Raw genomic sequence first — 16,364 nt, 5'->3', positions numbered from 1 at the left:
GCGTTTTCAACACATTTCATGACTTAGTGTTACTTAGTTGTTACTGCCCTCTGGTGGTTGTTGACTGAAACATAACATCCACTCAAACACGACCAGACATTTCTCCCACTGTCAATACTTCAGCAAAACTTCACATTTTATACCGGTGCCACAACATATTGTTAGTTATTATGATAGAAATTTGTTTTAATATGACTAATATATTATTGTTGTAATGCAGTATGATCAGAGTTATACATAAGTACAATACAACAGTTTATTTTTGCGAAGGTTCAGTTAGTGTATTTTGACTGCTGCTCTAGTCATCGTCAATATCAATATTCAATGTCAATGTTCTAGTCATTACTACAAAGCCAGTTTATGGTAAACTATATCTAGGATTTGGAAAAAATGCACATGAGCTAACACAAAGATGTGCACATGTACTGTACTGTTAACAGACTGATTCACGCATTCGCAAAGAGAGAAAAAGCAATTTCACAAACTCAGCTGGAGAAGTGAGCTCAAAACAGAAAACAGTTGCTCTTTAAACATTTACATATCACCATACTAAAATGATTAAAATAAAAACTTTATGTACGCACTGATGCTTAACATACCACAACTGCAGAATGTAGGACTTACCCATCAGACAGCTGACTGATCAGAGGGACTTCATGAAACCATTTGGAATCAGTAGTCACCTCTTCAGTGGAGTCAGGTGATATATGAACTGACCCAAGAGAAAAGAATTATTGTCGCATTAGAATTCTCATGGCATGCATAAAAAAGTGATCGATCCAATTAACATCCAAAAAAGGCAGAAAACATGTATTTATTCATAGAAAAAAATAGGATGCTGATTAGGATTTATTTCTCTGTTTACCCATATAATTTAAATCATTTTCACACCTTAGCTCACAACAATTTTACTGCACCAGACTGTGGCACAATGGCTGCCCAGAGATCCCCAGACTTAATTGGAACCTTCTTCAACCTTAACAGTAGATGTTACCAAGCTTTCAAAACCCAACACTTGTGCATTAATCATTTAATATTGATTAAATAACACAAAACAATTGACATGTTTTTATCTGAATAAGCTATACAAATAAAACTGAATTGAATTAAACAGATTTTTGGGATTATATGTTCCATTGTCTTTCACAATATCTTTCAGTATATCAGCACCCACTGAATTTCTCTGCAGCTGCATTGGAAAATTTGTCAAAACATAACTTTTTTCAAAACCTTTATTTTTTCTAGAAACAAATTAAAATACTGACCTTTGGTGATTTTAGAACTCTTCTCATTAGCAATGGTAACATCTCTATTCTCCTTGCTAATGATCTCAGTTGAAGCTGTGCCACAAAGAAAACATCATTTTAGTTGAACAGTCCTTTCAGATAGTTTAGATCAATAGATACTGTAAATGTTTTTATCACAAAATACAAAATATGGATTACAGAAATGTTGAATATAATGTATTTACATGTTGTGGCTGGAAATTAAACAATCTGAAGATAATGAAGGATTCCTTCTTAATGTATTATTTTATGATGCCTGCAACTTATTGCGTGTTTCCCTTTAAAAAGTTTTGATCTCAGTACATACATATTATTCTTTTCAAACAGCCATATGATTGAAAAGCTTTGGAATTTTGTAATTGTAGGTGTTTATTAAACAAATTCTACAGTTCTGTAATCAGTAGTAAACCTGAAGATGTTGTCAACCTGCATCATTCCTTCTGGCCAACAAACTAAAACACATTAAATTGTGAACTCAATCACAGTTGTACCACTGCAAATTATTGGATCTAGAAGCTTACCCTGTTTTCCAGACTGAAGTATTTCATTAAAATATTGCCTTTTAATACTGTCTTGCATTTCTCTCTCAAAATCCTTCCTTTCCTGTAAACTCTCATTTAGCTTTTGCTGCTGGAGAGCAACCTTCCTTTCATAGAGTTCAAATGCCTGAGAATGACAGAAAACCTTTCACAAGTGGCTATTCTTTAAAGAAAAAGGAAAGCTTCTCAACAAAAGATGAAAAGGTCCATCTCATTGTTGAACATCTTGTATTAAAAAGCACATGTTTTTCCATTACTCTAGTATTTAATGACAAATGAACTAGCTTGCAACCCAACATGTTGCTAGTAGAAAACTTCCCGTCCATAAGGTCACATTTTAATTTAGTATCAGACAGAAGCTGTTGGGCACCACTGAAATTCCAGCTCAAGTAAAAACTACAGGAGACTCCAATCTCATCTCAATCTACAGCACCCTGAAGCTGGGAAGCTGGGTCTGGTCAGAGCTCAGAAGAAGAAAGGCTGGGTCCGACATTACTTGGATGAAAGACTCTATGTGTAGTTCAGAACCTTGCAGGCTGGGTATAAGAGACTGAAGCAGCAACATCTCTCCTCTAATGCTTAGGTAATGAAGAGGAGAGATCATCAACCACCCTCTTGGATCCTCTTGGGGAGATACCCCTGAGGGATACGTTAGAACAGCCAATTATGCAAAGCAGCATGTCTCTGGGATGGTACTTGGAATTAAAACCCACTACACGCAGAATAAATGCCACACAGGCAGGTGCCCAAGGCTGGAGATAAACCATGGGCTTTGGAGATGCAGTGCTATAACCATGAATTGGAGGCACCAAACACTACCAGAATATGGTGCTTTGGCACCTCTGTAGCATATCTTGGCATGACCACCCTAGAGAAGATGCACAATATAAGAGGTGCCAACATACCACGCTCATTGTGGACACTGAGGATCCAAAAAGTATTAGTTTAGGTTATTAATTTCAACCTATAGGTGGTCATCTTGGAAATACAACAAAATATAGCTGCAAGCTCAGTGTCAAGTCTGGAATTTGCATAAAGAAAAGTACACCTTAAGAGGATGAATCCAAACATCCATTACTCCAGTACCTTTTTGTGCCTTCTAGCTCTGATCTCTTTCTTCTGCTGGGCCTGTCGCACCTCCCTCCGGGCATCTTCCTCTATCCTCATCTGAAAAGCTCTCTCTCTGATTTTCCACATCTGTAGAGCCGTCAGTGAAAAGGCAAAGCCGATGAGAAACAGCAGAAAGCTAGATTGTGTTAAGCACAAAACAGCTACGCTACTAGACTTTTATATTTATATATGTCACCTGCTTATAGGTGGTACATTAAATATTGAGGATTCTGTTAGATCATGTGGAGCTGAATCTCTCCCCTTTTTACAATCTAGCAAATGAGGCCTTTGGGTATTTGTCAGCATATTAGAAGCATTCAGCAGCTGAATGTGGTCTGGGAAGCCCAAAGACAAAATAACTGGGAAAATAACATACCATACAGTAATGTACAGTGAGAATGTGAAAAAAAAAACACGATTAAGAAACATGATTAAGCTGATGTAGAAAACCGATGAGGCTAAATACTGTATATAGATAATGCTGGTGATTTGAAAGCTGATAAATCAATGAAAGGGGTGAATAAACTATGTGTTTTAAAAGTGAGTTAAGCTACAGTGTGAAATGTAAGATTCATAAAAGCATATGAAAAGTGTCTGAAGTCTAAGTGTGACAATAAAGTAACATGATTTACTAAGGGTATCTACTCTGCAGAAATCTGTTCGGCTGGAAGAGGCATATACAGAATAAGGTGAGAGAATTTTTTTAATTAGCATTTTGCAACATTAATGCTTAATTACTTGTCAGAAAGACAACATCTTTTAAAATAGTTATGCTAGAGATCCTGTTTTCTTTTGCTTGATCCCCAATCAAGCTGTATTTACAGAGGTGTCACAAGGTCACTTGCCAGAGTAGATATAAATGTCTCTAATCAGTTTAAGATGCAGAAGGAAACCAGCTATTAAAGATCTCCCATCCAGGTGATGACCAGGAGTAGCCCTGGGTCAAAACAGATCAAACTGTATTCTCATACCTTGTCCTGTCCGGTGTACTGCAGACCTTTCATACGCTGTATTTCACCACTGCATATCTCCTCGGTTTTCAGAGCTCCTGCCTGGTGCCTTCATAAACAACAACAGCAAAGAAAGCTTAATCCACAAGGTAAGGTCAAAATGTCAGACAGCAGCAGAGGAATTTGTGAATGTGGTATTTCCGTAGAGCAAATGTTCATCTTTTGGAAAACTTTGACTCAGTCAAGACTTCCACTTGCTTGCACAATTAATTCACTTAAGGCAAACCTTTACTTACAGTTGTATTCTTGACATCCAATGTTTCCACATAACAGTAATATTTACAGCGAAACAAAAAAAAAGTGATACAAATATAACAAATCAGGGAATCTAAAAGGCAGGAACTTGCTGTTAAAGAGTGAGGACCTTCCGTATGTTATTACCTGTCTCTGTTAGCCATAATCTGGTCTGAAATATTCTTGGATCCTTCCTCCAGGAGCCATTCCCTCACATCGGTGAAGCTGATATCCCTGGGAATCTTGTTCTGCTCCTGGAGCTCCAAGAACTTCTTCACTATTGTTTTCTGAAAGCCAGCACAGCCTTTTACTAGAGCGCCACACTCCCTTCATTGCAAAGTTCTCCTAAGCACTATTATAGCCGAGTGTGCACTTCAAAACCAACACTGACTTTTTCCATTAGATTTTTCATTTGAACTCACACCGATAGAATGTGTTTGTATATGTATAAGAGTGAAGGCTGAGCTACTGTAGTTTGTTGATCTAAACATTTCGATTTAAGATGTACATCTTGGATACAGTGGTTAACTTTGTTATCTCGCAACACTGGGGCCAGGGGCTCTATTCTGGGCCTGAGGTGTTATCTGTGTGGAGTTTGTATGGTCTCCCCATATTCACATGGGTTTTTCACGGTTTGCTCTGGTTTGCTCCCACAGTCCAAAGCCATACTATACTGGTAGAAAAAAAGGTTTCTAGGAAAATTGGTTCTAGTGTGAATTTGTGTCTGTGTGTGCCGTGCAATGGACTAAATTCTGGTCAAGGGTGTATATCGCCTTAAGCCCGTTGCTTTCTGGGATAGGCCCCGGCTCCCTGCAGCCCTTAGATGAGGCGGTTAGATTAGATGATGTGGATGGAAAGGGATGGATGGAAGTTCAAGTCGTTTTTCAGCCTTGTCTGGCAAAGAAGACTTATAAATTCTGTTTTGGACTACACACAAAAGCTGCCTGTATTAACGTGTTTGGAAAAATATGTTTGTTTGCACTGAAAATGGATTAAACTCTACAGAGCAGTACAGATAAGCACTGAATGCTCCGATTGGGGTGGTACAATTAGTGGTTTACCACAAAGAAAGACATCCAGATATATTGCCCAGCCTCAATGAATAAAAAAAACTCTCTTTTTTAACTCTGTTATCTTGAACAGAGAAGACTACAAGGAGACCTGTTTCAAATATTCAAAATCCTCACAGACAAGTCTGCTTGTTGAACGCTGACTTCTTTCAAGAAACAGCTGGATGAGACTCACAGACCAATTAGCAAGTAATTACCAAACAGGCTAAAGAGCTTCCTCTCATTCGTAACTATTCTTATGATATGAAACCCATATCCTGCATGCAGAAAGGACTATATGGGCTATAAACAACACAAAGTAGCATGAAAAGATGTACAGTATGGTTGAACTAACAAGAAGAAGCTAAAATAGGCTAGAGCAGTGACAAACATAAGCAACAACATCAGAGCGTCAAAACACTAAAACAGAAATGAGCTTTATAGCAATTAGAGAAGAAACTGAAAGAAAAAACTGAAATTGATCCTTAGAATACAAACACAGTCAAGGTAGAGACCTCCTTGAAGAAGACATGATGACAGCAGTATATTCAAAGGTGCATAATGGAGAGATCTTATGGAAGCCTTCATCCAGAAACGTTACTGATTGAGGGCTGGATAAAGGCAGAAGTCTATGATGAAGAGTCAGAATCAGATGGACGGTTGTTTAAAAACATCACACTTACCTGTTTAGTCGCATAATTTTTGTCATACTGCAACTTCACATTGCTTAGGTAGTTATGATATTGATTGTATTCTTTCAAAGAGCAGAGGACCTGAAAACAGACAAAACATGTTTCAAGTACTGTCTAGGAGGTTAAAGAAAATGTTTTTATTTTTATTTTACAAATCTAGAGCACAGTCAAGTACTCTGTGTTTGAATATTTATTGAGCATAAGGACTTTAGCACAAACCATAGGCCTGCTTTGATTACATCTACTATTACATGCTTTGATTACAACCATAGGCCTGCACACCGAATACATCTATGCTGTAGTGCAGACATGAGTTAAATCACACTACTGGAAACTATTACAGCTAAATGAGCTAGAACCTGGTCTATGTTTTTTTTTTGACAACACCTCACTCCTTCACCATACCAAAAAAGCCTCATTCTTTGCACAAACTCCAAACAGCCTTACTTTCTTCTGCTCATTGATTAAGCCTCTGTTCTGCAGAGACTCCTGCATGCCCTTGCGATGGTAATAGGTGCGCAGGTGGGGGTCATGGAGGCTGTTGTACTTCGAATCCAAAAGGAAACCGCGGGGATCAGTCAGACTGAAGTCAGGAGATGGCTGGTGCAACTGAAATAGAAGGTAAGTATTTTATTAAAACATGATATGTATAGGTAAACACAGATATGTATCCCCCTATGTTTCTGAACATAAAAATGAGAATGTTTTTTTTCTCCCCCCTCCGAAGGCTGTCGCCAGTTTCTTGGAAGACTACTCCAGAATCACTGTTACCATTTTTCCTACGTTCTTGAACATCAAATTCCAATTTCTCAGTCATTGTAGCCAACTAAAAATGACTGAATTGCAAAAAGACAGTAAGCACAATAAGCTTTAAGGCATACAGTACAGCTGAATTTCAATAATGTGATCAATATACTGCGTCTAGAAAAATATATAACCTTACTTCTGATGTTATATGCACAAAGATGCCAAGGGAGGACAGCTTGCTTACAGTTTAATCATTGCAGCAACCACATTATACTAACACACACAGAAATGTGTTAATGTGTCCCAGGTATCATTTCATATTATAACATTTTACATGTTGGTTTACCCCTAAAAAGAAAGAAAACCATGAATAAACATGTCATTTTTTACAATTTAAATGTTTAGAATTAAATGAGAATAAATGTATTCATGCTTTTCATTTTAGGTTACACTTACTTTCTCCAAAAGAGCAGTCCTGCAAAATTGAGGTTTAGACCCTGGGATTAACGGCAGTTTAGTGCCGACAGGTCTCTCCAACAGCTGCTGCTCTCCCCGCAGTGCATACAGCATGGTGTAGCAGCCCTGAAACACAGAACATAGCTATCGTACCTCACAGAACCACAGCCAAAACGCCAGAAAAAACAAGCAGAGCTGATGGCAGAAATTATTTCATCTGTCACAGAGTGAAATAAAATGGCTGTGGGGGCAACAGCAGGTATCAAGGACAATGTTGACTTGAAGTTTGCATAGAATGACCAGTGACTTCAATGAGGGTGGTAATATGTGTCTTTCTTTGTTCTGGGGCTTCCTACTGATCAAAGATGCTTGTTAATTACCACACAGTTCAGAGAAGACACACGGAATGTCAAAACTGGCCTAGCTGAGCCTCAGACTGAGGAGGTGGGTCTAGAACATAACAATTCTAGAAAATCTAGAATGTTCTAGAGCAATGTTACACTTGGCCATCTGTATATAGCCATTTGATCAATGAGCCCCAAGAAGTTAGCTCTGCTTACACCCAAAACTATCAACCCCCACCTCCCCCAAGAAAGGTAGGGAGGCTTTAATAACCCCAGTGACAGAGCACACAGAAACAGAAGAAACAGGAATAACCAATTTGTACCACAGCACCCAGGAGAGGGTTTGGACACCAGGGACTCTCTACAGTGAGCAAGGGAGGAAGGCTTTAGCATTGTCTTCCTCCCCTCTCCACTCAAAAAATTGACTCAGAGACAAATGGGGGGGGCATATTAAAAACCAGACTCAGCCAGGACTGAGGAGGATCCCTAAGACTACACAGAGTGTCTTTGCTATGACAGAAGCAGGCACACCAGGTCTCCAGCTGGGACTGGGTTTGGGAGAATATTTGCAGCTGGACTTTTCCTTTGGAACTCTGGTTTTGGTAACTGGGCTCAAATGGGGCTCTTGAGCTGGTCTGCAATGTGTTCTGTGAGTAAGTAAGTACCTCTAGTGGATAAGTTGTCATATGTGTTCTGTGGATTAGGCTATAATAGATACTGGAATTGCAAAGTACTGTAATAAAAATGGAAATTATGTAGGATGACTGTCTTGTCTGGTCTGTGGATGCACTGGTGGTTCTGGAAGATAAAAAGAACTTGTTGCTGGGGGAAAAGGTCTTTAGAATTGCTAGGTGGCATAATCAGCTACAAAACTAACTTTTAAAAGCAGTCCCTGCATTTAAGGGTCACGGTTCCTGACATATCTTTTTAAAGATAGGTAAGAAGAGTAACCCTAGGGTGTTTAGAGGGCTAAATCAGTTCATAACATTCTTTTTTTTTTTCTTCTGCACAAACGAGTTGATTCTCTGCATCTGGGCTAAGGATCTAAGTCTGTTTAGAGGTTTAGATTGGGAAGGCATATTCTCACGCAAGACATTTTAAGACGACAAAAGAAAAGTACAGTACGTATATTCCCATAAAATACAGAAAGGGTTAACAATAAATTATTAACCCACGATTTCAGAAATAGAACACATAGCTGGAATTTTAAAATCACGTTCCATTTATTTTACCTTCTAGAGCTTTTAAAACAGTATTAGAAATATTACTACGTTTTTACTGTTTTACTAAACCTTACATTTTAAAGCTAAACTAATGCTGTTTTTTTTTACAATTCACTACCTAAAAGTTGAAATATATAAACGTATGGATAGTACACTCACAGCTCCAGATCCCGGTTTCTTTCTCTCCATTTTTATCCCTGATCTCGTTCCATTAATCCATTAATCAATTAATCTATTTTGAGAAAACAATTCCGTCGTGTTCGTGAACGTTTCAACTTTATTTTGTATAATACGGACTTGAGCATAAACCACTGTATAACCAAAATGTTGTCTACTATTACGTCAGATCTGCAAAGCAGTTACCTTATCTGACGTATCCAGCGTGTACAAGTTAAGTAAAGACGTCATTAAAAGCTGCAGCAGGGAAGCTACAGTATTCGTCCCTGTACGGACTTGTTTTTTTATATATATATTTATAATTAGGTTTTCATTAGAAAATTCAGACAAAAGGGCGATGTCCGATTTAATGTTTAATTTGAATGTCGCCATTCTAACTCAAAGCCTTCACGGTATCAAACCTGTGTGGTCGCACGTCCCAAACAGTCTGGCTCTGCCAGTGGAGCCTGGAGACCCCAAAAATATGACACACGTTTTGCCTTTTAATAATTTACATCTCTAATAATAATAATAATAATAATAATAATAATACAAAGTAATAAACACCTTGTTTGAAAAGCGCGGACTGATTTGTAATTTGCATCCTAATAACCCCCATCTCTGAATTGGCTAAATTGCTCTTCTCCCCACTAATAGCTGATGTGTGGTGAGCGATCTGGCGCACTATGGCTGCTGTCGTATCATCCAGGTGGGGCTGCACATTGGTGGTGGTGGAGGGGAGTCCCCATTACCTGTAAAGCGCTTTGAGTGGAGTGTCCAGAAGAGCGCTATATAAGTGTAAGCAATTATTATTATTATTTTAATATCCTGAATGTATGAAATGAGCACATGCTTGTTTTTAGCCTAGTCTTACTGACAATCATATTACTGGTCTGATCACCTGCAGGATACGAGAACTCCGTTTCTATAATATTTTGTCTTTGAAGAACTGGCATCTGATTCATTTCCAGTAGTCTCTCTCATTACTTGACTGTCTGTTGGGAACTGTTAGTCCTGCTTGTGTTTATTCTGCAGTCTGGTGAACAACAGGTCGTGAAATTAAGATCTATTTGATTAATTGTCTTTTATCCACCCTTTATCAGAAGGCTACTTATTCCTGTTTAAGGGTTTGCTGACCAGGAGTCTATCCCAGAATCCCAGAGGTGTAACTCGGCATTAGTAGTATACTTGTCCCCTTGTAGGGTACATACACAAACACACAGGGCGATGTAGACATTCCAGTGAACCGAACAAGCATGTGTTGAAGATGGAAGATGGAGGGAATCACCCAAAGGAAGATTATGTGAAAGCAGGGAGAAGACGCAAACCCCCTACATAAGGTGCACACGTCTGGAATCAAATTCAATGACCCCCAAACACGTTCACCAATTTTATTTCTAAAAAGATAACTTTCTGCATTATGATAAATGATGAATGCACCCTCGTGTTTATTAAAATATAATTCTAAATGATTTTAAAAAATTGTGTTATTTTATGTAAGAACTATTTCAATCAAACGCACTAGAAAAAGAAAAACAATATTTTAGGAAATGCAAGATGGTTGAAAAGCCTGGAATGCAAGTGTAATCCTCACTTAAGGGGAGCCGGGTTTTAGAACTGGCTATAGTTGCTGCTCACGGACATCGCGTTGGCTTTATGAACTACAACTCCCATAACGCACTGCTCAAGTTTACGTCACAGTCCCTATTCTGCCTGGCTGTGGTGACCTCTAGCGGGGCCCTCTCAGTTCTGGCAGCTTTACCGTTGATCGTGTGCACTCACCGGCGCGCGCAAGAGGAACTCACACACGGCTCCCTTTTTTAAAGTTTATTTTCTACAAAAATAGAAAAAAACACGGGAGGGTTTCCAGAGATATGTACAAGTCAGGTTTACAGCAGGCTGGTAGCGAGAGTCTGATTCCTACCCTCGTACATGTTGTTTTCCCCTGTTTAAGCGTTTACTATAACACCATTTAAACGCGACACAACATAACAACTCAAGTCACTAAGAACTTAACTCACAACACACAGACAGTTTTCATCTAGCGACTTAACACAGTTAGCTAACGAAGTTCAATTTCGTCTCTGATAACCCGCAGACCCCGAATACACTTTTGATACTCTTAAAACAAATATGAACGCGTAAACCTTAAACCGAAACTATGACATCAGTAAACATAAATTTACAGACCTTTTAAAAAAGCCTTATTACTTCAGATCTTACCTAAAAGATTAGAAAGAGCCATGGGAGAGTTTCCAGAGATACGTACAAGTCAGGCGTACAGCAGGCTGGTAGCGAGGGTCTACCAGCCTGCACGAGGCGCTGTTCCTGATTCCCGGGCCCAGCTGCTCATCACCTGGTTGCACAAGCTTTGACTTTTCATTTTCATTACTATATTTTCAGGTTGTGTTTTTCATACCACTACCGAAAAAAAACATATTTTAGAGGAAGATGTCAGCTTGATTAAACAAATATTGCTCCTTAAGCCTAGTTCCTTACTGTGCTAATTCTGCCACCTACTGGACAAGGTAATAAATAAAATAAGGAGAAAATCATAGAATATAACACCCACATTACAGGCCAGCCAAGTAAAGGGTGTAAAATGACCTGGGGAAGGGTCATTCATAACAGGTATTTTCGGAATGACCTACTTAAAATACTAGATATGGACCTCAGTAAAATGGCTGCCAAAAAGAATCAGCTGACCGGTATATGGAAAGGGTCTACCCTGAGAAACAATGAGACACAGCTGAGCCGCATCAGGAACCGAAATCTAAGTGCCCCGGAGGCATTGAACAGGGCGGTAGCAGATCAAGTGAATGCGGTTGGGAGGAGAGAGGAGAGAGGAGAGAGGAGAGAGGTTTATGTTAAAGATCGGACTACTGAAAGGAGAAAAGGTTTATGGTTTTTGGATTGCGGATAGTGGATAAGGATACATCGCGGATTGGCTTTATTACGGATTTTTGTAACTCGGATCGGAACAGGATTAAGAGAGCGGATTACGGACTGGATTTGGAAGATAATTGGAGGAAGAAACGCCACGAAACTCAGGAAAGAAAAGTGTGGTGTGAGTACTTCTCTCATTTACATAAACTTTCCCCCGGAGGCACCACAAGGGATATCTGAAGGACTGAAAAGAAGTGCACTGATTGTCACATTACCTAAGGTTGCCTTTTAAAATGTACTTGTATTCCATTAACAGCATCTATTGCATTGCCTGAGAAAATCAGAAATTACTGTATGTAATTTGTTCGAATTGGGTTCCTATGAAAAAGACTTGTGAAGAAACCCAGCTGGGACTCAAAACCCTTGCTATCTTGTCAGAAGAAGAGAATGCAATGTGCCCCAAAGCAGTATGATTTTCAAAACACAGAGAGAGGTAAGAAGGGAAAGCAAATGAAAGAAAAGTCCAGAATAGGCTGTAGGCTGTAGAAAAAATGAGAATAGAATATGACATATTCCAAGGAGAAGTCGAAACAAAATAAGACCTTAAAAAGAAATCAGCCTATCACTGTTTGCTGGGAGAATGGATGAATCCTGTCTAATGCTCAGCTGACACCCTGTTAAAAGCAATAAAAGACAATGTTAGTCCTCCGTGGTTAACCTACATTCATGCTGTTGCTTTAAAACAGATAACAATGGAAGAACTGAATGACATGGCGGAGAATATAGTGGCGTGGGTGGCAGTGTCCATTATCAGAGTGCTGCTCCCAGCCATCTCCCTGTACAATGAAAAGAGGAGCCGGAGAAGAGTCTCTTAATCACCTGCTGCAGATCTAATAACCTTGCCGCTGAATTGTGGATGGTGTTCTTGAATGTGTCAACTCTCCCTTGTCAGCAAATACGAAAGAATTCCCACCCCAAAGACTGTGCGTCTTAATCAATCTGCAGACTCGGAGACTGACAGTGAGATTTTACAGGTTGTCTCTAAAAGCTTGAACCACTTTCACTGTATGTATTGAGTCAGTGTCAGTCTACGGTCTCCATATTAAATGAGATGTAAAGTCTCAAATTGCACTTAATGAGCATGTTTTCTTTAGTGTTTCAATGAGACTTTTGGGCAGCAGAATGTACTGTATGTGGTGTTTTTTGCAATGGAATGCACAGCAGCACTGTTTCAGAAGGATATACAGTACAAAAGGTAAAATGTAATATTGTGGTAAAATAGTTGATAGCTGAATGGATATGATTTAAAATTACAGTGGTTTCCAGTAGTAAAATTAGTGTTAAAAGGAAAGAATTCTCTAAAGGTTATGAAGGTTTTAATCCATCCATTTTCTAACTGCTTTATCCAACACAGGGGAGCCAGAAGCAGGATTCACTCACACCAGGGACAATTTTCACAAAAGCCAATTAGCTGAAGACAACCCAAGCAAACACATGTAGAACATACAAACCCCAGGTCTGAGGACGAACTCATGGCCCCAGTGCTCTGAGCCATACACATACCAATAGAAAGTCTTATACTACTGTTTGTGCAACAGTACATGAGTATAGTTATTAATTTATTTAGATACGTGAATCCATATTATATTCCCTATTAATCAAATTCTGAAAGTATGCTTTTGTTTACTCCGATAGCGAGCGTATTCGCAGAAAAGGTTAAAATATCACTTTTCTCACAAAGTATATAAACAATATGGTCAGAAGGAGCACGTAAAAACGTTTCCGAAATAACCACATGTAAGACTTTGATGCTTAAAATGTTTAGGGAGAAATGGAATACTGGTGTGTATTTTTTCTTTAAACTACCAATACCAGCAATATACACTTTACATAATGTTTATGTTACTAAATTAATATCGTTTATGACCTATAACCAGATGCATTATGCTCCTATTTTTTTTTATGCTCAGCTACTAAAATTTCCCTTTAGTGGTAAAATTCCATGTAAATATTCAATACTAAGCGGATTAAAACGTGCACAGTAAAGAGATGAAATGATTCAATCTTTTCACTACCGACCAATGCCCCACGAGTGCCCCTGTCAGTCATTTTGGCCAGCCAATCACGTACCGCGGTACGGCGCGGGGGCTTGTGCATAGTTGCGTGCGGTATGGGGTTTGTACCGCGAACTTTGAATGGCTGCATCTGTATTCAATTAGTTTTTCATTTTGAAATGTAAAATTGTTACTTTGAAATTAAGACTATGTCTCCGATTGATTTATTCCGATTTTCCAGCCTCACGATGACCCACTTTAATGGCATTAACACTTCTTTGGTCCTCATGTTGAGAGACAGCAGGAACAGACTCGATGCAAATGCTACATCTAGAACCAGCTCTAGACCTTTTGTTAGCTCTCTTGCGCATGAACTAATGATGCAAATACACACAGCTGGCCAAGAAACAGAGCAGCCAAATGTCCAAATACTTTTGGTCCCCTAAAATGGGAGGACTATGTATAAAAAGGGCTGTGATTCCTATATGGTTCACCCAATATAGACGTAAATATCCTCGAATTAAAGCTGACATCCTGCACTTTAACCTCATATCCATTGTTTCATTTCAAACCCAATGTGCTGGAGTACAGAGCCAAAACAAGAAAAATTGTCACTGTCCAAATACTTACGGACTGTATTATATATAAAATAAATGTACAGTGAGTTATCTAAATTAAGCAGGTAGATAACTGTGTGAATAAAAGATGACTTAGTTCTATTGGTCTAGAATCTGGGCCATCTAAATCAACATCCAGATGGAAGGAAGTGAAATTCACTGTTCAAGGGGTGGTCATGACAATCAATGATTATATTGGCCTTTAGCGCTATTTGCTTGATGTAGTTGTCTGAAAGCTGTAGTTGTACACCAATAATTTTGTTAGCTAGCTTCACAATCCTGCTCAGTTTGGTTTTATTACACCTGTATGAATGAATGTTAAGACGGATTCAAAGAAAGTTCTAAAGAACAAAGTCATTGTTGTAGTACATGCATTAAAAGAGCAGATTTTTCTTAGGAGGAACTATCACTGTTGTTTCTTTTTACATATGGAATCTGTGTTTTCCTCAAAGGTTAGTTTGTAATTAACAACAGTGCCAAGATATTTGTAACTGTTGACAACTTCAATTTCTTGCTCTTCAATAACTGTTGGTTTTGCAGCTGGTGGTTGCTTTCTCTAATCAATGATCATGTCTTTGGTTTTTGACACACTATGCTGAAGGAAGGAGCTGTTACACCAATCAACAAAATAACCCACGACAGGCCAATGATCAGTGTCTGTGTCTTGGAGGAGACTGAAATTGACAAGTCATCAGCAAACCTAATGATGTGCCTGTCCACTAAAGGGCTTCTACAGCTGTCTGTATACAGAATGTTCAGGATAGGGGACAGCACACAGCCCTGAGGAGACCCCGTGGAAGAACAAAGCTGCCCTGATACAAGACCACTTACCCTCACTCTTTGTGATCTGTTGGTCAAAAGTCTAAGATCCAGACTACAGTATTAAAGTCCAGATTAAAATTTGAGAGTAATCGCTCCACTAACAAGCATGGTTGAATGGTGCTAAAGGCTGATCCGAAATCTACTGTATAAATCAATCTCTGGCATGTGTCTTGGGACCTTTCAGATGTGAATTAATTAATAAGAGATTCAGTAATGTTAGGGTAGCATCTTTGACCAGCAGGTGCTCTAAGTGGTGGGGAACATGCCTTTTAACAATTTACTCAAATCATTTTATAACTAAAAAGGACAATGCCACTGCTCTGAAATCATTTAATCTTGGGGCATTTGTGTTTTGCAAGTGGCATGACTGTTACCTGTTTCCCCAATTCTGGGTAATTTCTGCTGATTCATACACATATTGAAAACATAATGAAATACAGTACAGAACTGCTCAGCACATAACCTCAGTACCTCAAGTTCAAGTTCAAGTTTATTGTCATTATACTCATATACAGGTATATGGTATAACGAAATGCTATTTAGCTAGCTCTCAGACATAAGTACTACAAAGAAAAAACAACAACAACAATACAATTGTATAACAAAAGAAAGACAGAGACAACAGGCAGTGTGCAAAAAAACAACAACAGGCAATGTGCAAAACAGCAAAAAGGTAGCCGGTTATGTGCAAAAACATGCATCAACAGAATGAAATAAAGGGATAGAAATTATGGGGAGTGAGCTTTTGAGATGTATGGTAGAGATAGATTTTCAATGTGTGTTTGTGGTTTTTGGTAAGAAAGAAAGAAGGCACTGTGAGGTTCAGATCATGGGTGAGAGGTGAGGTGAGAGTGAGAGAGGCTGGGAGTTTAATAGTTTGATAGTGCGGGAGTAAAAACTGTCTCTGTCTGGTAGTCCGGGCCCGAATGCTCCAGTACCGTTTTCCAGATGGTAGCAGATCATAAAGTCTGTAGCTGGGGTGTGTGGGGTCTTTGATGATGCTTAGAGCTTTCCTCAAGCACGGTCTCTCATAAATGTCCTGTATAGATGGGAGGGCAGCCCCAGTGATGGACTGGGCAGTTCTCACCACCCGCTGTAGGGCTTTGCGGTCAGCAGCACTGCAGTTGCCATACCACACT

Source organism: Atractosteus spatula, chromosome 11 (assembly GCF_055471065.1).
Source record: "Atractosteus spatula isolate fAtrSpa1 chromosome 11, fAtrSpa1.hap1, whole genome shotgun sequence".
NCBI lineage: Eukaryota > Metazoa > Chordata > Actinopteri > Semionotiformes > Lepisosteidae > Atractosteus > Atractosteus spatula.
This window is presented reverse-complemented; position numbering follows the sequence as displayed.